This window comes from Pholcus phalangioides, unplaced genomic scaffold (assembly GCF_987345545.1).
Source record: "Pholcus phalangioides strain wild (caught in Gottingen) unplaced genomic scaffold, Ppha-v1.0 ptg000008l_1, whole genome shotgun sequence".
NCBI classification, from domain to species: Eukaryota; Metazoa; Arthropoda; class Arachnida; order Araneae; family Pholcidae; genus Pholcus; species Pholcus phalangioides.
In genome coordinates, this window is record NW_028301601.1 from 62,655,089 (window position 1) to 62,682,555 (window position 27,467).

Below are 27,467 nucleotides of genomic sequence, written 5' to 3' on the forward strand. Positions count from 1 at the left end.
CGATTGGATGATTCGTTTCTTCCAAAGGTTTTTTAGTTTGGGATCATTCACTGGGAAGTGATGTGAATTTGTGTACTGACAGAGCTGGTAAAGTAGTGAAAGAGATCCTCAATCTCTACACAGTTGCAGTACTTATTTCCGGTGATATGGAATCTTTCTTAAGGTAGGTTGGTATTGGGCCGTGCTCTGTGATGAAGATAGTTTTCTCTCTGGGCAATACTTGGTTTGTAATATTTACCTCAGGTATAACTTCTGTGCCGTTCGTAGAGGTGTTGGTCCGAGACCATTCCTGGTTCCAGGAGTTCTTGAGAACAGATTGAAATAATGTTTTTGCATACGATGTTGGTAGCGACTAATCAGTAAGCTCTTCGAGTTGTGTGGCTGTTATGGCAGCTTGATCTGCAGCTTCATTTCCGAAGGTTTCTTGGTTGGCTTTTACCCATTGAGAGCGTGAGATTCGGATTGTTGATGAGTAGAGTTCTAATGAATCTCAGAAGAGGATATATGGATTTGACATCATATATTGCTTTTAAACTAGCGAAACTATCAGTATAAATTGTAATCTTCCAATTCTAAGTCCAATTCATACAGTGTTGACACCAGCTCAGCTTGAAATAATGAATTATTGTCGTTTGGGCGTAATCTCCATGTATGAATAATTGATGTGTTGATGATCTTCACATACGCAGCTGCTGTTCCGATTTCCATTTCGGAACCATCGGTAAATATTGCTTCTTTGTTATCTCCGATAGGAAGACCAGAGAGAGATATTTGGTATGGACGAACCTGTACTGCTGGGTGGTGTTGTCAGCCGTGAGAGGAATTTCTCAAATTTTTCATATGCAAGTTTTTGTTCGTTATAAGTCACATTTTGTTGGAGTCTCAGCAGGCAGGCTGACTCTTTCGTAGTCGAGTAGTAGATACAAGGGGGTATTCCCAGTTTTCCCAGTTGCCATTGATAATACTGTCGAAGCTGTGGTTCTATAGACACCCGTACATCAAAGTTATAGTTTTTAGACCAAAAAGTTATAGACCCATCAGCCTTCTCTCTTGCATCTCTAAATTATTTGAGTTATATACAAAACACGACTTGATAACTATCTCAATCAACATAGCATCATCCGACCTGAGCAACATGGCTTCCGCCGAGGGCACTCCTGTGTGACCCAACTGCTCAGGGTGACAGAATTCATAATTGGCTCATTTAATTACAAAGATTACAAATACAAATACCCCGCCACAACAGGCAAAATGCCCAACGAGGTGGCTGAGAACATCAAGCTGGCAAAGTCTGTGCAGCATGTCTTGACATAAGTAAGGCGTTCGACAAGACTAAAAATGACACACTACTGGTCAAACTTATCAACATGGGCTTCCCGGAGCATTTTATATTATTCTTTCACAGCTATCTTTCAGGAAGAAATTTCATAGTCAAAAATGGAAAAACATTATCAAACATGCACCCAGTGGGAGCCTCAGTTCTGCAAGGATCCTGTTTAGACTCTCAGCTCTTCTTACTTTATATTAACGACATTCCTGCACCTCTGGTAGGAGTCATAGCACTTTTTGCTGACGATGCCATCATACTCACCAATCATAGGAAATCTAATAAATGCCGCGAAAATTTTCAAGAAATCGTCGAGGCCATTGAGAATTGGTGTGCCATCAACGCCATTTAGCTGAACCACAGCAAGTGTCAATTTATTTGGTTCACAAGAAAAACGGACCAGGGAAACGCTACAATCTATATCGGTGGAGCAGCCGTGGAACTAGTAAGAAAAGTGAAATACCTAGGCTGTATTCTGAACCGTCCAATGACTTTTGGTCCGCAGATTGTCTATGTCAGGAACAAGGCCACCCATGCCCTAGGCATGCTCACCAAAATGACATTTCCTCAAGCTCGCCTCTCCTTAAAAATAAAGTCATACTATATAAATCTATACTTCGACCAATTATGACAGAAGCAGCCCCAGTCCGGGCCTACGCAAGTCATAGCAACATGCAAAAACTGCAATCTCAGCAAAACAGGATCCTAAGGTCACTTGTGAGGGCACCTAAATTTATACGGGGAGCTGACATCAGGAAAGACCTGGGTATACCCCTTATATTGGACTTCATCAAGGAGCTATCTACGACCCACTATGACAAACTACAGTTAAAAAAAGAAAAAAATTGAATTAGAAAAAAGAGGAGATAATTGGAAAAAATATATAAAGTATTCATATTGCGCCTTTCTATTTTTATTAGTTCTGTATAAGTCATCCTATTATATCCCACTTTATCTACTTTGCCACTGGTATATTGTACTTATTCTTGTATCCGTATGTTATCTCTATACCTTATACGTGTTGTATGTGTTATATGGTTTTTGGCTACCAACGATTTTTTTTTTTTAAATATTGAATATTTTAATTTTTCCCCCTCATTGTTATCTTTTGGACCGCATACCACATTTGTACTTTGAACATGACGATGGACTAGATTTTTGTTTACGCAAACACACACTCATGCTTCACACATGCATGTACAAACTTGTCGCTCGCCTTCACAACGCCTCAGAAGGTTATTTGCATGTCGTCAGACAGCCTCATTGGGCTGGAAAACGACGAAATAAATTAAATTCTGTTCTGTTATTTTTAATGCATGACGCGCTTTATTAGCTCTGCTTTCTAAAAGCTGGCAGTGTTTGTACATAGTACTTGGGCTAAGGTTGTAAGTTGACGAATCGCATAGTTAACTCCTAACGGTAAAGGTAGGGGGGGTCACCAATCATCTTTTGATGTCATATCTAGGGTTACCAGATTCGAAAACTGAAAAAGAAGAACGCCTGTGCACCATGGGCGGAAATACGGGGGGCGTGGGGGACTTTGCCCCCCCCCCCTCCAGCGTCAAAGGGGGAGTCAGGGGCGTAGCCAGAAATTTCGTTCGGGGGGGGGACCACTTTCATTTTGGGGGGGGGGGGGAGACCAAAGTGACAGAACAATGAATTTGGCCATCTTTTTCCCTTTTTTCGGTCATTTTCTCACATTTCGGGGGGGGGGACCAGACCCCCAAGTCCCCCCCCCCCCTCGCTACGCCCTTGGGAGGAGTACACTGATCTAATGTATAAATGCATATATGAATTGACATCATCATCATCGTGCCCCCCCAGACTTCCAAGTCTATCTCCGCCTATGCTGCGCACGCACCCTGAGTGACGTCACTTATGACAATTACCCTAATAGATGGATGACGCTACTATTCCGACCAATAAAACCGGCCGCAACAATAATTTTTCCCGACTCTGAAACAGACCCACTAAAAAAAGCAGAAACAGAAAGAATTCTGGAAATTTTGAAAGCCATTGGTGGGTGCGTGTGCGAAAAAAAAACCACTCATATCAAAGATTGAATATTTGTTTGAAAATGGTGTAAAAAAGATTTTCCGGAAACTTGAAAAGGAGGACAAAACACGGCTAATTTTCTGAAACGCAGGAGGAGCCTTGATAAATGGCAATGTCCGAGAAAAAGCTGATGAAATTTGCCGCCATCTGTTGAGAATATGTTGAACTTATTAATACTTGTAAGTTTTATTTTTATCAACAGATGACGCTACCAATATTTCATCAACGTAAGTTGCGGCGCAAAATTAAAAAAAACCCAAATTCTTAATTTTAATTTCATTCCAAATCTTGTTGTTAATTAATTAGTGGGTTTCAAACAACCACTGACTAATTTTAGTTGCTCAATTAATTTAATTGCTGAATTTCTGTTTTCACCCACTTGGCTGGGCCCAGTGATTCCAGAACCGTATGCAGCCGCAGCACAAAGCCGTTGCGAGAGGGCATAGCCCCCCCCCCCCCCACCCCTCCGCCCATGCGAGATTAATGGGGGGAGAGTCCTGTTCCTCCCTCTCGCCCGAAATATCTGAGAAAATGTCTGACATAAGAGAATAACATTCTTGTGTATCTAATATTATATTACTTCTGTTCTCTCCGCCGAAAATGCCAGTTGTTCCCAGGGCCCGTTCTTGCCACTTTTCAAGTGTAAGCGAATGATATTTAGGTGATAAAAAATTGCCCTCCCCCTTAAATTGGCTCCTTAAAAATTTGCCCCTTTTTAGTTGGCGCCTTCTGCAGGCGCGTAGTTTTTCTAAATCCACCCCCTCCAAATTTCTGGAAACGGGCTTGCCACCGAATTTTACGGGTGCCGTGAGATTAATTTCGGGTGCTGATGCCATGAGTCCCACAAGGGTGGAGCTGACAGGGCTCCAGCCCCGGAGCACGGGATGATTTTCTTCGTTTTTTGTTTTTTCACAGTATAAATTCACTGTAAAAGAGCCCATGAAATCCTGGTCTGGGGGCCCTGCACCAGGATAAGGGGCGTCAGGGCGGATACAATTCATTGAGATCAGGGGGTGAAGATGCCACGAAATATTTTAATGTTTTATTTTTTTCCCCCACAAGATACGGGATTTAATTCGGCCCTGAGCAAAGCAAGCTCTGGAAGGATATGACTGCATATCATATAAATTTGGGTTTTCGACATTACAGTTACCAGGGGTGGCTCGAGAAAAAACTCTCTACCCATGTGGGTAGTGCCACCTTAACTAATGGGCCCACCCGGTCACGGCGTTCGGGGCCTCAAGTATAAAGAGGGCCTCATGAAAGTGATCGTCTGATTGAAAAATTTGCGAGGGGAGGAGCATCCAAATTATGGTTGGCAACATTTCTAGCCAGGTAGGGAAATCCCCCTTCAGAGAAATCGCTGCCCGAGGGATCATAATGCTCTTAAGACGGCCTTCCTTGCTGGACCTATTTTTGACGCCCCCGATTACGGTTTTGCGTCTTTTAGTAACACAAACCTTTTTTCGTCATTTCAACTCGTATTTGGTGCCCCTACTAGAGCGGTGCGTGCTCTATGCGGTCGCACGGATGGCACTGCCCAAGCATTTGCCCCGATAGATTTCCTTAGATAGGTAACCCCTAAATATCCATCAATGACTTGGGTCAAAGATTTTTTTAGCCAATGAATATTGTGTCGTCAAAATTTTTTAGGCCCCAATATCTCTCTATTCCTCTTCAAATGCCACACCTGTCTATGTGGAAATCTATGAGAAAATTCTGCGTAAGCTTATGGACACGATGATGATGATATGATGTCAGTTCATATATACACATATATATTCGATCAGTCGACTCCACCTTTTACGCGGAGGGGGGCGTTGCCCCCCACGCCCTCCCGTATCTCCGCCCATGCTTATGGCAAAATGAAAGAGGGCACTTCTTAATTTACATATTTATTGTCATAAATCAATGAGCCAGATCTCATTGTAGAAGCTTATTTAGGAAATTCTCTCGCGATATCTCAAAAAATAAACACTACTCCTCCCCATCCCAAGGTAGTCGTGACCAATACTTTGGGAATCACTGTATCAATGTAATAGAGGTGAAGAAAAAAAACTCTTTTGCGATAGTCGTATCGTAAGGGCGGCAAAATATTATTCGCCTCAGGAGGCAGATCTTTTAGGACCGGCCCTGACCAAAAGAGTGATCTAAAGTGTGTCTGCCATGTGAGTGACCAAAAGATTGTGCAAGCATGTGAGTGACCAAAAGATTGTGCAAGCATGTGAGTGACCAAAAGATTGTGCAAGCATGTGAATGATAAATAGAGTGACCTAGAGAGGGAAAAGCCTGTTCGGTAAGAGACCAAAAGAGTGAACGGGAATGGTGGGTTTTGACGTAACGTTCAGACAGAAAAGCTGAACCCAAAATCAAAAATTTTCGGGTTGAATAAAATTCAGCCAAATCCAAATTTCTTTTGATTTTACTCCTCCTAATTCCTTTGAGGAGTAAAAATGCTCCTTCAAATTTCAGGAGATTTTTTTTTTTAGTCGAGTTATTTCTCACTGATAAAAAATAAAAAACTAAATTTAAAAAATAACCCTCTTTCTTTTTTCTTTTTTTTTTAAATGCCTTTTTAAATGTTGGAGACGACCAAATGTGGCCCTCGGGGTTAATCTGATGTGGTGCGCCACCTTAAACCTAATTTTGTAAAAATGAATCAAGTGGCATAATTACAGATCGTTCAAGTGACCTACGACACATTCATAGATCGTTCAAGTGACCTACGACACATTCATAGATCGTTCAAGTGACCTACGACACATTTACATATCACCGAAGCCATATAGTTTCCCAAATTTTTTCTTCCATCGCTCCCTTCTTCAGAAAATTCTTCTCATCGCCCCCAACTCAAGTAAACCATAGAATCTTATGTTATACCCGTAGCTTCTATCGCCCCGGACTATTCCATCGCCCACTAGGGGGGGCGATATTTCCCACTTTGGGAAACTAACTTGAGCGATGAGCTCCTGGGAAGTGTTGTTTAAGCGGTCAGTGGCACATTTAGAGATCTCTTAAGTGACGTGTGATACAGTTTTAGGGCACTTAAGTGACTATGTGGCATATTTACGGATGGCTTAGTGACGCACGGCACAGTTCCAGAGCACTTAAGCGGCCCGCAACACATTTCCAGAACACTTGAGCGGCCCGGACACATTTCCAGATCACTTGAAGGATCCGTGGAACATTTGGAGATCACTAAAGTGGCTCTGTAAAGGACTTATCAATAGGGAAAATGTTATTTCAAGTGCCCACAAACTAGGGAAAGGTTTTTCCCGTTGTTTTTTTTTTTGGCACACCTAGTAAGATGCCATTAAAAATATTTCATATTTTTATAAAGGGTGGTCGATTATGTAAGCATCCTTGTATCATCAAAAGTCAGCAAATCCGAACCCCCCCCCCCCTATTGATGCTGACGTAATACCACTTGAATGACCCCAGGACTGAAATTACTCTCCAAAATATATTTTGGGATATAACACCAAGATCGATTCTATAAAAAGTGGAGAAAAAGAGAAGTGGAGCCAAGTCTCGCCAAATAATGGCACGACGCTAAATTAGGCTTATCACGATGGAGGGAAAAAGTAACAAAACGGGGTTGCACCTCATTCGTGTCCCGAACGTAGGGTCGTCGCGTGAACGTTGTTTTGTTGTTGCAGCTGTTGACCGCTCTATATTGACCGGCGCGGGCGGGCGAATCGTATTGTTGTTTTTGTTATTGTTTACATCACCTAGTTGTGATTGTTACCAGTGTTGTGAGAGTGAATTTTTTATTGTGGATTGTTGAGGTGCATCGACGAGACTCGAGGAATATGTGAAATCAGATTTTTTCCTACACCTCCAGTGAGTAATTGTTTTTTTTTGTTTATTTACGCGAGTAGAGTATTGATTCCGGCGTAATCGATACTTTCCAGTTGAAACAAAAAAAGGGCTCTTTCTTGGAATTCGATACTCACGAAACTGGAATTATAATTCTCGAAAAAAATCAATCGCATTTTATTTTGCATAGTCATCTGATAACCAGACGCGGATTTGTGTGGTTATTGCGCAGCCTGCGAGCTGCACAAATTTCGCGACCCTCTAATTTTCTTAAGACCAAGTACAAAAAATTTGCCATTAGCCTCGCCCCTGTAAATAAACCTGTCTTTTGGTCGCTAGCACGCTTGTGCATTTTATCGGTCACTGTTTTGGTCGCTCACTTTATTGGTCACTCACATATTCCATAGATCTATCTTTTGATCACTTCTATACTTCTATGCTTGCATACTCTGTCACTCTCCCATTCTTGCACACTTTCTCTGTCGTCATTCTTTTAGTCTTTCATCAACTTGGTCTATTGCTCTCTAGATCACTCTATTGGTTGTGAAATGTCCTAGACTCTAGGTCACTCTATTGGTTGTGAAATGTCCTAGACTCTAGGTCACTCTATTGGTTGTGAAATGTCCTAGACTCTAGGTCACTCTATTGGTTGTGAAATGTCCTAGACTCTAGGTCACTCTATTGGTTGTGAAATGTCCTAGACTCTAGGTCACTCTTTTGGTCCATCACATGCTTGCACAGTTTTTGGTCGCTCACATATTCCATAGATCTATGTTTTGATCGCTTCTATGCTTGATATTCTGTCATTCCCCCATTCTCTCTCTGTCATCACTCTTGGTCTTTCATCGACTTGGTCTGTTGCTCTCTATTGGTCATGAAATGCCTAGACGCTTGCTCTCTGGGTCACTCTTTTGGTTCATCACAAGCTTGCACACAAGCTCGGTTACTCTTTTGAGTATTCACATGCTTACAAACATAAATGTTTTGGTCATTCACATGCTTACAAACATAAATGTTTTGGTCATTCACATGCTTACAAACATAAATGTTTTGGTCATTCACATGCTTACAAACATAAATGTTTTGGTCATTCACATGCTTACAAACATAAATGTTTTGGTCATTCACATGTTTACAAACATAAATGTTTTGGTCATTCACATGCTTACAAACTTTATTGGTCACTTTTGGAAGCTCACTGTCCAGGCCGCTCTTCTGATCACAAAAACACCTTTTTCCATACACTATCTTGGCCACTGCCATTGCTCACTCACTCTGTCAATCAGTCTTTCTGCCACTGACTCTTTACATCACTCTTTTGGTCACCTCCATTGCTCACAACACACCCTCTACACTGAGGCTTGACGAATTCCAAGCATCTTGGTAACTAAAGAAATTAGGGGAGGTTTTCTTGGAACCTAGATTTTTTTTGGAATTTTTCTATCCCTGCTTTGTGTCACTCTTTCAGTCACTCATCTACCTTCTTATTTGCTCTCTTGACGACTGTTTCCTGTCACATCATGCTCACACACTCTCTACCTCATCATTTTGGTCACTTTTTCTTTTTCTCATTTCTATGCTTGCACACTTCTTGGGTTACTAAACTTTCATATGCATCATGTTACACTTTTGGTCACTCACTGCCATTTTTTCTTGCTCTCTTTAGGTCACTTGCATTCTTGCAAATTCTTTTGGTCGCTCTTTTGATTGCTCACTCACATGGTGCCTTGTTCTAATAGACACATCTTTCTCTTGGTCACATGCTTGCTTATTTTATTAGTCCCTCTTTTAGTTATTCACTGCCTTAGTCCCTTGCTCTTTAGGTGACTCCCATTGCTCTCACACTCTCTATGTCACTCTTTAGTCATTCCCATGCTTGCACATCCTCTAGTTCACTTTCATGCTTGCACATGTTCTAGGTCACTCTTTTGGTCTTTCCTTGACCTGATCACTCACTCTCTGAGTCTGGTCACTATTTTGTTCACTCACATGCTTACCCACCATTTTGGTTGCTCACTTGCCTGGTTCCTTCCATTCTGGGTCACTCACTGACCTACTCCCTTGATCTGTAGTCAGAAACACATTTATGACTTTACTGTTCATGAGATATACAAATTTAGCTGTCCTTCCTCCATTATACTGATTTTCTTGACCACTCATTACTCATGTTTGTCACCTTCCAGAATTCGCCACTCTAGACTATAGTCCCCTATCAATACGCCTCCTGTCATGTAATGTCCTGCATGAGGGTGGATCGATTACAATTTATCATGACCCAATTTCCATGTTAAGCACAATACACCGATAGGCCTAACTGTTAATTAGCAATGATGACAAATTATCAGAACATCTAAAATACAGAACATTATTAACTACTTATACAGAACATCTAATACCATTCAGATATGAACTTCACACAACATACATATTGCCTAGAATACATATTGCCCAACGTAATTTTTATGCTAATTGATTTTTAAGTACAATAACCTTAATAATAAATTGTACATTCAAGGTATAGAAGAATTTTCAGTAATTCAAAAATTATTTAAGAATATTTTTCAAAATGATTCCATATATTGAATAGTTGAGATTTAATTTTTTTCAGTTTTAGGTGAATAAATAAAACAAAAATTGTATTTATTAATTTTCACCAGAGGGCATGACTTGATTAAATTGTTGAAATTGCTGTAAAAACATGGACAGAAAAATATGCAGCAGGCCCTATATATATATATATTAACTTTCCAACCAAAGATTTTTCCCCAATGCCTAAGCCCACAGGCATGCTATAATCAAAAGTCTAGACTTTATAGTTTAGCTGAGAAAAGTGTGAAAAATAAGATATTATCGCCATATCTTGGATCTTACCTCTCCTGGTTATAAAGTCAGGTTTATATGCCTATTTCCCTTGCCAGATCTGTACTCACAGGATTTGCAGCATCTGGCCTGCATGAAAATTCAAGCAATTACCTTACCATCCTCACTTCAAAATATGGAACACAGACAGCAGCACCAGCAATAACACAAAACAAGCACTTCTCTGGCAACTTAAATGGGTTATTCTCTCGAAATCGTCCAAATTTGTGTCCCCCAGCAGTTTATGTTAAATATGTTTGACACAGAACTTTTTTTCTATTTCTTAAATGTCACCACTCTGTTTTTAATTTTTTCATCAACAGATTTTCAAAATTTGCATGTATAAATTTTCATTTCTTAGGTCTGGATTACACTATAAAAGTTTGTAAAAGTTTACAACCAATGAGCTGATCGGTTACATTTGAGCAAACGCAACCGATCACTTTATTGGTTGTATTCTTCAAGTTTTATAAAAGCACTTTTACAAAACTTTTATAGTGTAATGTAGGTTTTAATGAAATGTTTCTCTCCTAGCTGTTCACAGCTCATTTTTCAAATTTTAAAACAACTTTCTATCCTGAAATAGAAATATATTCCTTTTTTCGATAATATATATTTTTGGGATTAGTATACTTTAATATTTCATCTTCAGGTTTACTTGGATTACTCACTTACATGGATGACTGATTTACTTACTAGGATTAGTATACTTTAATATTTCATCTTTTTTATCGTTTAAAATATTTTTTATCAATAGTTTACAACCAAATAAAAATTTTCTCCAGCTTTTTTTCTCCCATTCGTGACATTTGTAAAACATTGGTTAAAGTTAAGAAGTCATCAATGAATAAGGCAAATACACGAAAAATACAAAAACTCCTAATGCATTTCGACACACAATGGGGGTCGTCTTCAGAGGAAAAAAATATTCAACCACTAATCACGCTGACCTAGGTTCCAAGTTGGGTTCAATACCAAATCGTAACTCTCGATTGCTCATTGGAAAAAAAAGTGTGTTTGCTCACTTCAACCCGAGTGGGAACCTCGGTCAGGTGATTAGTGGCTGAATATTTTTTCCTCTGAAGACGGCACCCCTTGTGTGTCGAAATGCATCTGGAGTTTTTGTCTTCTTTGCTTATTTACCTTATACACTGGTGACTTCTTAATATTCTTGGGCAAAGTGATCTACTCTTCCATTGGTTCAAGTCCTACAACATCAGTTGTCACGTAAGAAATTTTTTGTTGAGGAGGTTAAGAAGAATGTAGCCGTCACTCGAATCTCCTTGTAAATCAATTAGAATTGCAACTTACTTCACAAAATTGAGTTTATACAGAAAAAAAGAAGCATTGTTCTTTATTAAATATCCTTCTCCTGCCTTTTTTTTTTCTTTTTTTAGAGAAATATATAATTGAAAATTATTTTCTCTTGACCACTTGTTTCAGTTCAGAGACATCTATTATTTCTGAGAAGCACATGTTTTCAACATGCTTAGTTGTTATTGTTATTGTTTATAATATCAGTGTTGCAGAACATGTGAAAATGTCTTTCTCTTGACATCATGCCCCTCCAGCAATCATCGTGCCCCCCCCCCCAGACTTCTAGTCTATCTCGTCCGCCTTAGTGATACATATATGTATCACTAAGATATCGATATTCAGATTCCTTTCATGGTTATGGGTGCCATAGCTAACCATAATTATCATGGTCAACTATGACTAATTATAAACGGCCATAATTATCACAAAATTACGCCAACTTGGCGATGACCCCGAATCAAGAATCGATATATATGGGCCGACTAAAGCCCGAATTTCGGACATTGGCTGGGTCAACTGGACTGGCCACTTCGCGAAGTGACCAACTTCGGGTTTTGGCAGTAACATGTATATATTCGCTATCCAACCAAACCTTTTTTTACCCTAATGCCTAAGCCCACAGATATGCTCGAATATCCGGACTTCATAAAAAAAGACGAAGGTTTCGACAGCTGATTGATGCGAAGTTAAATCCAGGAAAGAAAATTCAGCTGGCCTTACGGGTTATCGTGCCCTCGTCCTCTCACTTGCTAGGCGAGCGCCCCAGACCACTAGACTACAAAGCCAACGAATCCTCTTTCCTTAGAAATCGTGTACTCTGAACTGGGCCGCATGGGCGGAGATACGGCACTACACGACTGATCTAATGTATATACGAATTGACATCATCATCATCGTTGACTTCGCATCAACCAACCAGCTGTCGCAGAAATAGCTGAGTGTGCCATCGCCGTCGGATAAAAAAAGGAGCCTGTGAAAAATAAGATATTGGCGCATCATATATTGGATCTTGCCTCTCCTGGTCATCGACTCGGGGTTATTTATACCCTTTTCGCCTTGCCAGATCTCTACTCACAAGATTTGGGGCATCTGGTCTACAAGAAAGTTGTCCATGTGGCGCTAACGGGCTAGGTCAGTGGTGTCCTGTTTTGTCTCCTGAGCCTCGGACAAAACAGGCACCCTCAAGTCAATGCGAGTCAAGTCCCTAATACAAACTGTCACTCTCACTGATATCCCAATTCCCGAACAAACGATGAAATGAATTTGTAGATGGTTTATGTCAGACATAATATAGGAGGGTATATAATAGATATAAGCGGGGGCGGGAGGGGCTTATATCTCCACCCGTGTACGGTTTCAGATCGAACATGATCTTTAGTCAAACTCTTTTATACCATTTTCTATTGTTTTTAATAACAAATCCAAGCAGAGCCTGGCCTTGACTTGGGGAGACCCTGATTATAGGGGGGTGATATGTTATCAGAAGGTTGTGTGTTCAAATCACATCCGGGTTAGCAAATGATATGTTATCGTGAGTGATGCACGTGACTCCAAGATTTCATGGATATATTTTAGATGCATAAGATTTTATTGAAGATGGTTAAAGCATATGTAGTTTAATATATACATTGGCGCGGGAGAGAGTGCACTTATGTCCATCTCGCTGGAGCTGAAGATTGACTGTTGGCTCTTGACACACGTGGTCCCTTGGACCCTTTGAAGGGGCACTCGACGCATGATCATCTCATGCTTCAGCACAGAATGTGCTGAGTTTCTTTCACGAGACCAGAACGGGCTTGGTAGTGAGCCAGTGTGGGAATTATTTAAATGTCGAGGCTCTACAGTGGCGTACTGACAACCTGCTACCCACCACGTCATCGTGCCAATTTAAAAAAAAATGGAATTGGTGCCTAAAATATATTTATTTATGATTAAATTGAAATCTGTGGTCTAAAATTTTTTCGGAATTCTCATGTGTGTGTTGGAATGTGTTTCATGTGTCTAATTGGAAAAAAAGGGACACCAAAACCTTGAAAAGTCAGGGTAAACCAGTTTGGACAATTTTTTCTTTGGGGAAAAATACTTTTCTCCTAAAAAAAATCTAATTTTTTTTTCGATTTTTCAAGCCCTACTCTAATTATTGAAGTGATTGATTAATCTAAAAACATCTTATGGATATTAACGTAGTCTAATAAATAGACATAAAAACAGCCATTTCCCGCCTTAAATGACTTCAATGTACAAGGTGTTTTCAAAAGAATCATTCGATTTAAAAAAATCACAACTATTCAGCTTTAATCCGTTTTGATCTAATAATGTATAGGTAGAAAGAGGTAAATTTCGAGTTTCACGCAGTTGCCGATAGGTAGCGCTAACGCTCTTTCTTCGTCCGCCACTTAAGTGTTTGTCACGATTTGCTTTTCCCACAGTAAGAAACAGATTCGGATGGCTTCATTTTCCAGTAGGACGGGGCACCACCACCACACTGGAGCTTGGACGGTCGAGAATTTTTGAACAATTGCATTCCTAAATAATGGATCGGCCGCGCGGGACCTGACGATTCAAGTAAACATCACTGGCAACACCTTCTAAAGCAGATTTGCTTTAGAAGTTGTTGTCACTGGCCTCAACGATCGCCGAACCTCACAGTGTGCGACTTCTTGTATGGGTTTATGAAAGACTACGTTTATGTGCCTCCCCCTTCCAGTTACATTTGCCGAACTGAAGATACGCATAACAGCATCCGTGGAAACAATGGATGCGAACATGCTCGCAAAAATTTGAGACGAATTTGAATACCGTATACACATATGCCGTGCATCCCAAGGTGGACATATTAAGCACCTTTAATTTAGTTTTTTTAAAAAACTATGATTAGCCATATAATATAAAATTAATCTTAAGTAATGTCTATGTTCAATATTTTTCGTAATATACGAATTTCAAATCGGGTGATCCTTTTTGAAACATCCTGTATATTTCGCATCGTATGACCAACTACTCAAAGACAATATAATCAACGTTTGATTATGTGAACCACCCTTGTAACAAGACATTTATTAGATTTTTAACACCGATAATGTTTTATGACCAAAAATTAGGGGAAGAAGATAAATATTTGGGTGTGCAGAAATTGAAATATCGAAAGAAAATACCCTTTACAAATACAAGGCCACAACAGGCAAAATGCCCTACGAGGTGGCTGAGCAAAAGATGCCCATAAAAATATGGATGTCATATATTTCAAAAATATAGCAACCCAAACAATAACAAAAATTATAAACTGGGTATTATAAGTTATAAATATGGGTATATTAACCAATTTCTATTAATTTAAATGCTTTTCGGAGGGTGGTAGCTCAAAATTTCTCTGGAATGGGGAAAAAAGTTTTGTGCCTTCCCCCCCCCCCATGCCTTTTGTGCCCCCTCCAAAAATTGGTCCTGTGTACACCGTTGTCATCTGGTGGCAAAAATATTAGTGTATTTGAGCTATTAGTTGAGTTAGGTCTGACTGTCCGTGTATGGTCCCGTTCAGCGCATATAAGTTCTTAGGAAAAAAAGTTCGTAGCTTTTATAACGTAGTGTTTCTATCGCGTTCATCGGACGCGATAGGACATCTATGCCATGCAAGAGGACATAGGTTCGATTCCCCGTAGAAACAGTTGAATTTCCTTTCCTGTATTGATCTTCACATCAGCCAGCTGTTAAAACCTTCGTATAAAAAAATGCTTGGCTCCTAATTTTATTTATTTTTTTTCGATTTGTCAACCCCTGCTCTAAACATACGAGTTGGTATCTAATCGAAAAACATGTAACGAATGTTAACGCGGTCTAATAAATAGTCATAAAAACAGCCATTTCCCGCCTTAAATAATCTTCAATGTATATTTCGTATCTTATGACAAACTATTATTCAAAGACAATATGTTCAACGTTTGATTATGTGAACCGCCCTTGTAACAAGACATTTATTAGATTTTTAACGCCGATAATGTTTTATGAGTTTGAAACGCGTGTGCAAATGCTTATCCGTGTGTAACCCCGTAGGACCATGAATACTGACGATAATAATATCCAATATAATTGCGGTGATTTTTTTTTCCTTTTTTTTTTGTGAAAATATTGTTTTTTGTGAATAAAATACAGAGATGCTTCTTTTTTAATATATTACCCATGAAAATAAGAAGACAATGCCTCGTATATCACTAGCGCATGACTGAACGATTGGGTAAAGGTCATAAAAAAAAAGAGCCCATGGGGGAAGGAATTGTTCTTTCTTTATTATGTGTTTTAGGCCTTGCGGCCTAAAGAAGCATTACATCACCTTCTTCTCGTGGAAGTATTTCTCCTCGTTCCTGTGTCCGTATTGTACATCTGAAATATCAGTGGTTAACTACTTACTTCCCTGGTGTCCTATCCGGATATGAGTGATGTGACTTCTCCATCATTTGGTTATGTAATGGTAATCAATCTCGAGAGTGATTATAGTGGTGGTGAGTGATAAGACGAAAGGTGGGGGCAGTATAAGAGCTCGGGAGATGCTAACGCTTTTGGTTTGTGTCGCATGCATGTTTCGCATTCTGGCTTCATGTTTCAGGCTTCGCTTGAAGGTATCGAACTGCTTTGCTAAAACCGAAGGTATGTTCATGTTATAATTTAATTGTCAATCTGTATTGAGAGGTATTATCTTTCAGCGATTCGCATTTCGAACTTTCTCTCAATCTGTGGTTGATTTGACATCGTTATCAGAATGGCCATAATGAAATCTTGAAATATGGAGTCTGTATTTCTTTTAAGCGAGTTCATTTCTATGTCATGAACGCTGTACTCCAGGGCTTGACAAATAAAAAAAAATTAGACGCCAGCCTAATTTCTTAAGAGCTATGCTTCGCAGGGCTGGACAAATCGCTGAATAATCTAGGCACCAGAACAACTTTTAGGAGACAAAAAAAATTTATTCCAGAAAAGTATGTCCAAAATAACGTTTCTTTTGTTTTCCGGGACATAGTGACCCTCTTTCATGTTGGCAGATATGCTGATATAAATTCCAACCATTTTGTGCTGTTCTGGGACTCCAATTTAGTAACTACGCAAAAAAAAAAAAAAAAATTGGCGCCAATACCAATTTTTTAGTTGCCATGGCAATCTGGTGCCTGGGATTTGTCAAGCCCTGAAGCATGGAAAAAAAATCTTCCTAACGGCCACTCATGTTGACAGATATGCTGCTATAAATTCCAAACACTTTTTGCTGCTCTCAGCCTCCAGTTTAGTAAAGACACAAGGAAAATTTTAGATGACAATACCAAGTTTTAGTCCCCATGGCGAACTGTGAGCCTGGGACTTGTCCAGCCCAGATACATGGGTGAAGATACGAGAGGTTGGGGAATGCCCCCCCCCCCCAGCATCGAAGGAGGTGCTGACTGATCTAATGTATATGCGCATATATGAACTGTATCATTATCATCATTCGACCCCCCCCCCCCAGTAATCATCGTCGTACCCACCCCCCCCCCGCCACGACTTACTGTTCTATATTCGCCTATGCCCCTAATATAGGGGCCGGCGAAAACCCAGCCCGGCCATTGGCCGGTCAGGCGATTTCGGGTTTTGGCAGTAGCATGTGTATTTGTCAATGAGGAAGATTGTAAAAGGTGCTGAAGCAGAAATAAGATGGAGAGGAGAAAAGTCTTGGTTGTGTCTGCCAAGTGCGTCTTCTCGCGCATCTCTTGTTAGTTTTAATTTTATCGTTTTTATTTCCTCCGCCAATTGCTTGCTTATCTTTCGCGTTCCCTCATCTTTTTTCTTAAGCTCCGGAAACCAAAATACATTTCCCAGAAGGTCGTCGTCACTCTCTTCATTACTATTTGCTGCTGCATCCCTGTAAAATGTTTTTTATCCAATTCGTTCTTCCCTCACAAAAATGCGCTCCGTTTCCCCCAACTCATGGCCATTGGCATCTCTCGTTATTGGCGTTATTCGCGGTGATCACTTTCTGGTTCCACCTGAACGGATTTTTATGGAATTCGGTCTTTTGTCGACGTCATTGGCTTGTTATATCCGATTACCCGAGACAAGAGAGGGGAAAAAAAAATAAAACGGTAGTGATTTTTTTTTTCCGTGAGATCTTTACTTTTTTTAAGGGGTCAAGTTCATGCGTTATGGCTGCGAGACACCCCTACAACGTCTGTTGGAATAGTTTGTTTTTTTAAATAAAAGTTAAAGAGCTCTATTGTGCTGTGACCATGACGAGACGTTTATGGAATTTTTTTTATCTCTCTTTCTAAGACATTCCGTAGACGCTTGCTCATGTCTGTCGTGATAGCTGGTTTGTTTGCATTTGCTTGAGGTATTTTGATTCCCAAACGCTGTGCTGGGGCTTTTTCGGGTACCTTGCAGGGCTGGGCAAATATCAGAAAAAATTTACACGCCTCACTGGGCATGTAACTTGAATTAATAGATGCCCGAAAAATATTATCACGGAATTTATGCACAAACTTTGAAAACTTTTAAAACAAAATTGATTTATTTGCACATAAAATATTTATTTTGGGATTTAATTTTTTTTTCTCGAAATTTTGGAAGAAATACGAAACTGGACCATGCTGGAAAATAATTGATAAACCGGGACAAATCCTCATACAATCCGCTTCATAATGAAAATTCACTGATAAAAACCAGAACATCTTGAATAAGTTCTCAAAGAGCATTGTGTGAAATTATCTATTGGCACTGAAGTGTGTGCCTTGTACGGTTTAGTGTTATTCAACTCTTTTTCTCATTGCAGGCCGTTGAAGTCGCGTAACATTTTCGCGAACCGGCAAAAAATAATTCTAGGAGGAAAATTTCCTAACCTTCTGACTAATTATATTTCTTATTTGTATTTTGGTATTATAAATACGGGGAAACCGCGTCAAGTTAGGAACTTCACTGCCACCTATTGAATTTTAAAAAAAAATGAAACTGTCTGATATAATACTTGAAATGAATTGTTTTAAACCGATGTGCAACATGAAAATGAACGACATGTGGTACCAAACTATAAATTTTTCATTTTTATGCTGCATACCAGCATAAACTCTATGCGCCCTAATATCGATCACTGTCGTTTTAAGTTTGCTACAGAAGGATTTCCTGCAGCAAACATAAGTTCATAGTAACCGATATTTAGGCACATAAAATTTACACCGTTATGCAGCATAAAGATAAAAATTTCATAGTTTCATACCATATGTTGTTAATTTTCATCAGTTTAAAAACAACCACCATTTTATTTTAAGAACTTTAACAGATAGAGTAATTTTTATTCAATAGGTGGCAGCAGTATCCAATAGGGTTCAAAAAATTATGTGTATTTTTCTTCTGTGCAAAATTTATAGGCACGAGAAAGGAAAGTGCACTTAATGGTCAAAAATCAGGATTCTCCTTAAAAACTTGGGCCTCTGACCACCCTAATCCACGATGAATTCCATTATATTTTTTACCGAAAGAGTTAAATTTATTAAAGAGTTAAAATCAACCAAGAAATGTTATAGAATGACCAATAAAAAATCCTGGCCTGGGGACACATCAGATTCCAGCCTATGAACCTAGTTACAGTATATGAGGGCCCTTGACCGCACCAGGCTGCTAAATATTAGGACTGTGAAAATAGATCAAAATACGGTGACTATTAACATAATGACTGCCTAAGAAAGCATTTCTGTAGAATTTCACACATGGCTATAGGGATAATACTGACGTCACACTTCGCTCAAAGATGGCGGATAAGTTAACCTGGGGGTGCCAAGGACCCCTACCTATTATAATAGCTTTGCGGTCATACGGGCCATGAAGCAATGATCTCCAAACCAGTGTTTCCTCTAAATTTGTGCAATAAATTTTAAAAATTATTTAGTGGTGATATTTAACTGCTAAATCTAGTCATCCGAGTTTCACTTGAATATTTTTGTGTCTCAAACAATTCTTTCGGTCCTAATAATTTCTTCAAACCATGCTTTCGGCTACAATACGCTCTTAAACATTAATTGGCTATGTGCAATACTTTCCAAACAATCTTTCACATTACCTTAATCCGTATAAGATGAATGCTCCGAGTTCTGACAATGGCTGTTAATTTTTGTATTTCAGTTAAATCAATACAAAAAAAAATGTTAAAAAGTGGCTTTATCATTGTTGTATTCGCCATCAGATACGAGGTCGTTACCGTGACCGTATCCTTGGGAAGGTCAACATTCCATGTTTACGAAAAAAAATCGCTGTAACATGTATAATATGTACTTCCTCATCGTAACATCTCCCTGAAGCAAAGAGAAGGAACAAAAAAAAAGAACAGTGTAATAAGACGTAGTTATTGCTCCTCTTATTATTATAATACCGCATCTTTGTTACGCCACTGAACAGTCGGGCGTAACGATTTCGCCTCTCATAGGAAAATTGGTGCTATAGTGCCTCGCCATCATAATCTTGATTTCGCAATCTCTCACGGATCCGTCTTTTATTTTGTTTTGCTTTGTGTACAGCGTTGTTGAATGGTCCGTTGTTTGAATCGATGAATGCTCCCTGTCACGAGACAACACACAGCACAGCACTGCTGCGACCATTCCTGGATTCGTATTGATCGCGGGACTCTCGCCGGCCACGCACACCGTACTCCACTCTGCACCTCATTCAATTCAGCGGTCCAGTGAAAATTCGGGTCATTTTTACGGAGGGATGAGCAGTCTGTGAACGTTATTTTCGGTCCTTTTGTCAATCCTTCATGCACTGTAATCATAAATGTCATAATAACCGACGGGATGGACGCAGACTTCGCTGATATCTCGTGTGTGCATAGCCCTAAGCGGGAGGCGGATTTATGGTTTTACCGCCTGTGGGCTATACAAATTTTGCTGAATTTATTCCGTACATTGGGATACATACGTACATAAGCCTATAACAGCACATACGCTCTCTCCATCATCGCTCTGCTAATTAGTTGCAGTAGTGCATCAAAGCCATTGCTGGTATAAAAGAAAGATGGGGATGATAATAGTCAAAGAGTCATCTTACGCCATCGAGTGATGGTTAAAGTTCAGAAGAAATGAGAATTCTGGCTGGAGAAGTACATTTCATTCCCGGGAGTTACCAGACCCACGTCCTCGAGATTTAAATTTAAAACATGGGGTAATGGAAATCCACAGATGTTGATGCTATATGAATGAAATGATGACGTTAGAATGATAATTTATGTTGCCTAGAACATTAATGAATGAGTTCGTTCGAATTCTATTTGTTTTCCAGTTCCAATATTTTTGTACAGAAGAGAAATGCACATAAATATTGATCGAAATATAGAAACTTTTCGCTGCTACCTATTAAATAAGAACAAAACTATTTGTTATAAAGTAAAATTGACTATTGGTTTTATACCGGGGTGCAGCATGGAAATCAACAATATGTGATATGATGTCATTTACGGTCAAACCTTGTTAGTGGGTCATCCAGAAAAATCGTTACTCCGCTTACTGGATCACTTTTTAAAAAACCTGGTTGTCTTTTATGGCATTTTCATGCTATTAAATTCCTGATAATGCGTCTCCATACTCCGTTTAAGAGATCACTTTTGTCAAAGTACGCCGCCAACAATTTTCTTAGAAACCGAAATTCTTCATATAATGCACACGATGAGCTCAACGAGTTTTCGCAAATTATCGGTGGTTTACCTACCGTTCTACCGATCGTGCCCGCTCTCCCTCCATTTAAGGGCGGTTAATGGGCCCGACTCTAAGAGATAGAAGGAAGCCCTGAGACAGAGACCCAATTTTTACGTTTATGCATTTCCCCCTATTAAATGTAATAATTTAGGATCTGTTACAAAATTAAACGTTATCATTACTTTTTTTTCAGTTTTAGTCTCATTAATACGAGGTCCTATCCGCGCCTGGAGCTCCCAGGCCATACCAGGTGGACGCACGCGTTGAGAGGGACCGGCAAGTATGACTAATTCGACCCTAAATTTTATCAATCAATTTTTTTTTTATGTATCGGAAGAAATTTCTTGATATTCTTTCCTTTCAATTTTGTGTTTTCTATAAATTTTGAAAACTCTACCTTTTTTTTCGAAAGTGGGGGATTAGGCAACATGTGTGTCATGAAAATAATATCGTTACGTCATTTTTCCATCGTTTATCGCCAATGTGTGTTTCGTTAGGTATTGCAGCCTTGCTCTTTATCATTGCTCTCATCATCAAATGATTGCAAAAGAAGAATGAACGTAAATTGGTTTTTGAACTCTTAATCAATAATTGCTATATTTTAATAAATAATTGCTACATTTTAATCAATAATTGCTATATTTTAATCAATAATTGCTACATTTTAATCAATAATTGCTACATTTTAATCAATAATTGCTACATTTTAATCAATAATTGCTATATTTTAAGATATCCAACTACGTTGAAAACGTTATTTTGGAAGAAAATATGGATTTTCATTTTTTTATTTTTTATAAAAGCCCTATTTGTTGTGATTTCAAAACGGGCCTTGTTTTTTTTTATATGATGCTTAGAATCAAAGTTACGTTCACTTTAATGTTGCGTTTTTGCATACAAGTAATACGCGAATAAAGACTTAAACGCGTTTTACGAAGAATGACATTTTTTTGACATTTTACTTGAGTTTGTGACATGATTTGTAAAAATCGATTCATTGCATCCTTACGAAATTTTAATGTGATATTTTGCTATATATTGTTGAGGTTATGAACCAAAATCTAAGGTCTATCACATATATTTTTTAAATTACAGTGTTTTATAGACAAAATGTAGGATGAAATTCCAAAAAATTCACACGTACTTAAATATATTTTGGTGTAACTTATGAACATATCATGCAATCCCTTAAATTTTGATTCATAACCTGTAACATTACTAGCTGAATGCACTGTGAAAATTATAAAGCATTTCATTAATAAAATTTTTTGCAATAGTGTTTCGAATATCACATGAATTTTGCCTAAAATTTGACATAAAAACGACTTTTTCATAGAAAATATAATAGATAGACCAAAATTTGTCACTGTTTTCACCATTTCGAGACACTTTCTATCAAAAAATGTATTTAAAGTTCACTCCAGAACCATTTTAAAGAAAAGTGACAAGAAAGGTAGTCGGATACCTTAATCAATAATTGCTATATTTTAATCAATAATTGCTATATTTTAATCAATAATTGCTATATTTTAATCAATAATTGCTATATTTTAATCAATAATTGCTGGTTGAATAAATGAAATTTTTATTCCTTTCAATACATTTTGATGGCCTGAGAACCGTTTTTTTATTATTACTACTGGGATAGTTTTTTAGCATAAAATTATAGAAAGTCTACCGCAGTCATAATGACCCCTATCTTGGGCTTTTGCAAAATTCCACGATCTTGGGATGAAAGAAAAATTCAGGTACATACTATAAATTAATTTAATTAACTTAAATTAACAAATTTCCAAGACTAAACTCAAACTCATTTGAATAATTGGTTTTATGTGCATGAATGCATCAATGGGGAATCGGAAGTAGCAAGATCATCGCTTACTCCGTTTATCAGGTCACTCCACTTACGGGCCGATATCTTTGCTCTAAAATGTGACCTATTAATGAGGTTTGACTGTATTGTTTATTTTCATGCTGCATGCCGATGTAATTCTTTTGCGAAATATACAGGGTGTCCCGTAAGTGCAAGTACGGCCTTTATCTCATCAACCGTCCATCGTAGAGGTAGGATTCCAATTTATAAAATGCTGAACGGGAGTTCAAAAATTACCCTGTAGCAGTTATGAGAGTGGAAATACAGTTCGTCACGAAATAAAAAAATCTACATTTTTATACGGTCCCCGTGTGCTCAAGAGCCCAATTATAAAGTTCTTGCCCTGTCTCTCCTGATGCCATCTAAAAAATTTCATGTTTCTAAGTGTGAAATATTTACAGAGATATGTGAATTCGAAATGGGAAAAGGAAAAACCGTTTTACCCGCATTTAACACTGTTCTTTCCTAAATTTCCTCCTTTTTCGAATTCCTCTGTAAATATTTCACTTAGAAACATGGAACTTTTTTTGATGGCATCAAGTGAAACAGGGCAACCACTTTATAATTGGGCCACACGGGGACCGTATAAAAATGTGGATTTCTAATTCGTGACAAACTGTATTTCCACTCTCAAAACTGCTACAGGGTAATTTTTGAACGCCCGTTGAGCATTTTATGAAATGGAATCATACCTCTACGATGGACAGTTGATAAGATAAAAAGGCCGTGCTAGCATTACGGGACAATCTGTATTATATCTGTTATTACATTTTTATGTTTGCCGAAATATTTTTTTTGTTAAACATGAAAACATATTAACCGGTACTATGGCGCTTAAAACTTACACCAATATCTAGCATGAAAATAAAATATATACATACGCTATTATATGCCATGTACTTTCTATTTGCACGCTGCACACCGATATGAAACCCCCAACCAATTTAACTTGAAAAATTATAACAATTAGTCTGTTTTCATTTGATAGGTGGCAGCAGGAGCCCCAGTGCTTTTGAATTTTTTCTTTTTCTGCTATTGTGTGTCAAAAACGTCAGTATAAGAGCATGGCAACCGATGACGCATAAAAACTACACCGGTGTGTATCATGAAAATAGAAAAAAAAAAATGTTATAATACACATATACTGTTCATTTTCATACTTCCTACCGGTTTAAAACCAGCAACCAATTTTACTAGAAGTATTACAACATAGTAGTTTCGTTTTTATTTTGGTCGGCAGGGGGCTCTAGTTTATAACGATGTTTCTCTCATGGTAAAATATAATAACTCAAAGTCGGGAAATTTTATTCAATTTATAATTTTTTTCTTCCGCCGGTTCGCGAAATTGTCCGCCCAATCTCATCGGTCCGCAAATAGAAAAATGTTGAGGAACACCGGTTTAGACCATATTGTGAATATGTATTCGAGCTTGGGCAAAGCATTTCGTGTGGAGGTGTGAGATCTATTCGCTATAATAGAAAATATTAATTGTGAAAAATAAATTGTAGGTCCTGGTCTAATTAGCCCTCGTGTGCAGAAAATGACCGTGATGCGACAAAAATTATCAAAAGTGAAAAATAATTTTGTACAACAAAGCCATGTGGCTGCTCCAAATCCATGAGAATTTTCATGATATTCCGAATAATATAGCGAATTATCGAAAATCAATCTTTCTACGAAGGATCCCCGAGATTATTTTCGCGCTGTGACCCTCGTCTCATACGGGCAGCCCTAAGTTTGGATGCCATGTTGACCACTCTGTACCGTTACGAGGCGCAAGATACATATTCCGTCCAAACTTGCGGCAGAGTTGTTGACAGTCCATTGGAATCGAAGCTAAAAATTAATTTAAAGTATTTAACATTTGATTACGTAAATTAATAACAAGCGGGTTTCGAAAGCACTTTCCGGGACAGTGCATTTATTATCCAAAACCGGGACATCTGGCCACACTCGGGTCTAAGCTATAACCCCCCCCCCCCTTCCTTATAGATATGCTTCTGTTCTGAACCATAAGTGTTCTGAATATGAAGAAAATTCAGTGCGTTGTCTATGATACATAGAGCTTGTTGACATCAGGTGTGTTGTCGCGAAATTGACCCGTTCCTTGTCTAGTGACCTCGTTACGCCAATCATTAACCCTTAAAGTGGATGATATCATTATATGTATTATCCATCATTAATTCATATTAGCACCACGCCCTAATACTACTGAGGGTAGCTCGTGCATATTTACTAGCGATAATAATTAATTTATGTATGGATGAATATTTTGGGTAGGTGAAGTTTTCGTCCTACGCGGGTGATAGTGGATATATTGATTACGCAATGACTGGACAGTCTGCAAACGAGTTTCGATCACTGATGTACTCGACATCAAAAAAATAAACGTTATATGCGTGTGTGGTGATTATGACTAACGCTTGAGCAAAGACTAATTTGACTAATAGTTTCCTTCTTAGTTATAAGGGTGAATCAAATGAAAACGGAACAGTTGTTGTAATTTGGTTCATTTTTGTGCAGAGATAGAGCGAAGGTATATAAGAAATGCAACCCTCACCTGGGCATAGACTTGATGTTGGTTAAGGGTGCCCAACCTTTATAGGAGAGTGTGGGCCACTTCATTGATTTGAAAACGTGTTACGGGCCAGTTAAATTATTTGGAAAAGTGTCACAAGCCACTTAAGTGCTCTGGAACTATACCGCGGGCCACTTGAGTAATCAGGAAATGTGGCGTGGGCCACTTCTGTTATTTAGTACTATGCAACGGGTAACTTGAGTACAGTGGATCTGCACCGTGGGCCGCTTAAGTTCTCTGGAACTACGCCCAAACGCCACTTACTTTAAATATGTCGCTGATGTCTTGTTACGCGCAAACATTCCGCAGACGCAGATGAAAAGACAACCGATTACCTACCAGATGATACTGTTACATTGTACGCCATCTCATACCACGTGCTTCCGAGCGACTACCTAGGGCAGTGATAGGAAGAAATAGCGGGCCAAAAAGAACAAAGAGAAAAAGTGTTTTGCGGGGCCAAACTCTGACATTGATTCATAATTGAAATTTTCGTACTTATAGAAGTAGTGATAGGACATGTTGTATTCTTCGAACATTACCATGGTTTCATTGCAAATGAGACACAATAGTTTATCCTTTGCAATTGTTAAAATAAACAAGTACAGTGGAATCTGGTTTATACGTCGCTCAGTTATGCGACCTACACATTAATACGACGTTTGGCTTCGGTCGCAATTGTTATCAAACAATGACACCATATTTGTTTCATTGTATTAGTCTCATAAATATACACATTCTTAATAATAATGAACTTGATTTTTTTCGACAGAGGAACTTGGACAGTTGGCCGTAAAATTTTTCCAAGTGTTTAATATACCATTGTTAATTCGTGTATAAATTAAAGCGTAATTTCCATACAACAAGCCAGATGGCAATATTAGCCAATCGGTTACGTAAGTAGGAATTCCAGAGTAGATTCACGAGATGGTTAGTACCATGTACATCGGAATGAGTACCTTCAGGATCGGTTTCTGAAAATCTGCTATGCATTTTAGGCCGTATTTTTTCATCCGATGTTTTCCATAATCAGCGTAACAGCCCGTGTGCCTGAGGAATACGGTGCCAATCGGAAACTATTGGCAGTTTCCATTGATATTTCGTTGCCTCTGGGTTATTATTTAGCTTTTCTTTCTCTTCTAAATTTCGGTTTTCATTTAGCTTCGAGGTCCAGTTGACAACGGGGTTATCCCATCGGGTTGGGAGTGCATGTGTGAGCTAGAACCGCAGCTTCCATGCATCTTAGATGGTTTGGGAGTGGATTTCCCCGAGCTCTAGTGTTTTGAGTTGCTGGTTTTTTTATCTCTATCTGAGCTTGAACTTGATTGATCTTGAATGATATTTTGGTATTTAGATAATTCCGTTATAATATGATTTTAGAAATGTAGTTGACTGACGGCGATATATCATTGGGTCGGGTTTGCATGCGTCAGCTAGAATCGGAGCTCGCATCCGTCTTAAAAACATATGCTATATTCACCTATACATTTTAATGTTAAAATTTATTCGACGCAAGACCTCAATTGTTCGACGTTTCCACTTCGACTCGAACCCCAAATCGTTAAAAAAAAACGTCATTTACATCCATCAAATGCGCGCAGTTTCGTTGACAGTGAGAACGCGTTCCTGAAACAGTTCTTGAATATTGTCACCGAAAAAGCCATAAATTTTATGGTGATTGTTCTCATATACGAAAATAGCCATTGAGATGACCATTTAGGCTCGCTGAGTTTGCGTAGTCTTTGAAACAAGCAATAAACAAATCACTTAAGTGTCCAGAAACTTAAGTGTAAAGAAACGGGTTTGAATTTTTTTTGAAAAAGACGGCCGTATGTACTTTCAGAATTTCATTTTTCTCTTCTCAATGTTTTCAGCATTATCCCCCAGAGTGTGGAAAAGTCCATTGTGACAACACCTTCTAGAGCAGGCTTCTGCTTTAGAAGGTAT

At 38.7% G+C, this 27,467-nt stretch overlaps 1 protein-coding gene across 4 annotated transcripts in view; it reads left to right on the forward strand.

The window, feature by feature from the left end:
- LOC149084727 (guanine nucleotide exchange factor DBS-like) overlaps positions 1–27,467 on the forward strand; it is a 104,865-nt gene that overhangs the window by 28,414 nt on the left and 48,984 nt on the right. The window contains exon 1 of one of the 4 annotated variants that reach the window (XM_089235159.1): positions 6,992–7,225. The exons of 2 other annotated variants lie outside the window; for them this stretch is intronic. The gene's annotated coding sequence lies outside the window, so the exon portion shown is untranslated. Of the gene's footprint in view, positions 1–6,991; positions 7,226–21,330; positions 21,350–27,467 lie in introns of those variants that run through there. One more of the 4 variants, XM_089235161.1, reaches the window with a different exon arrangement.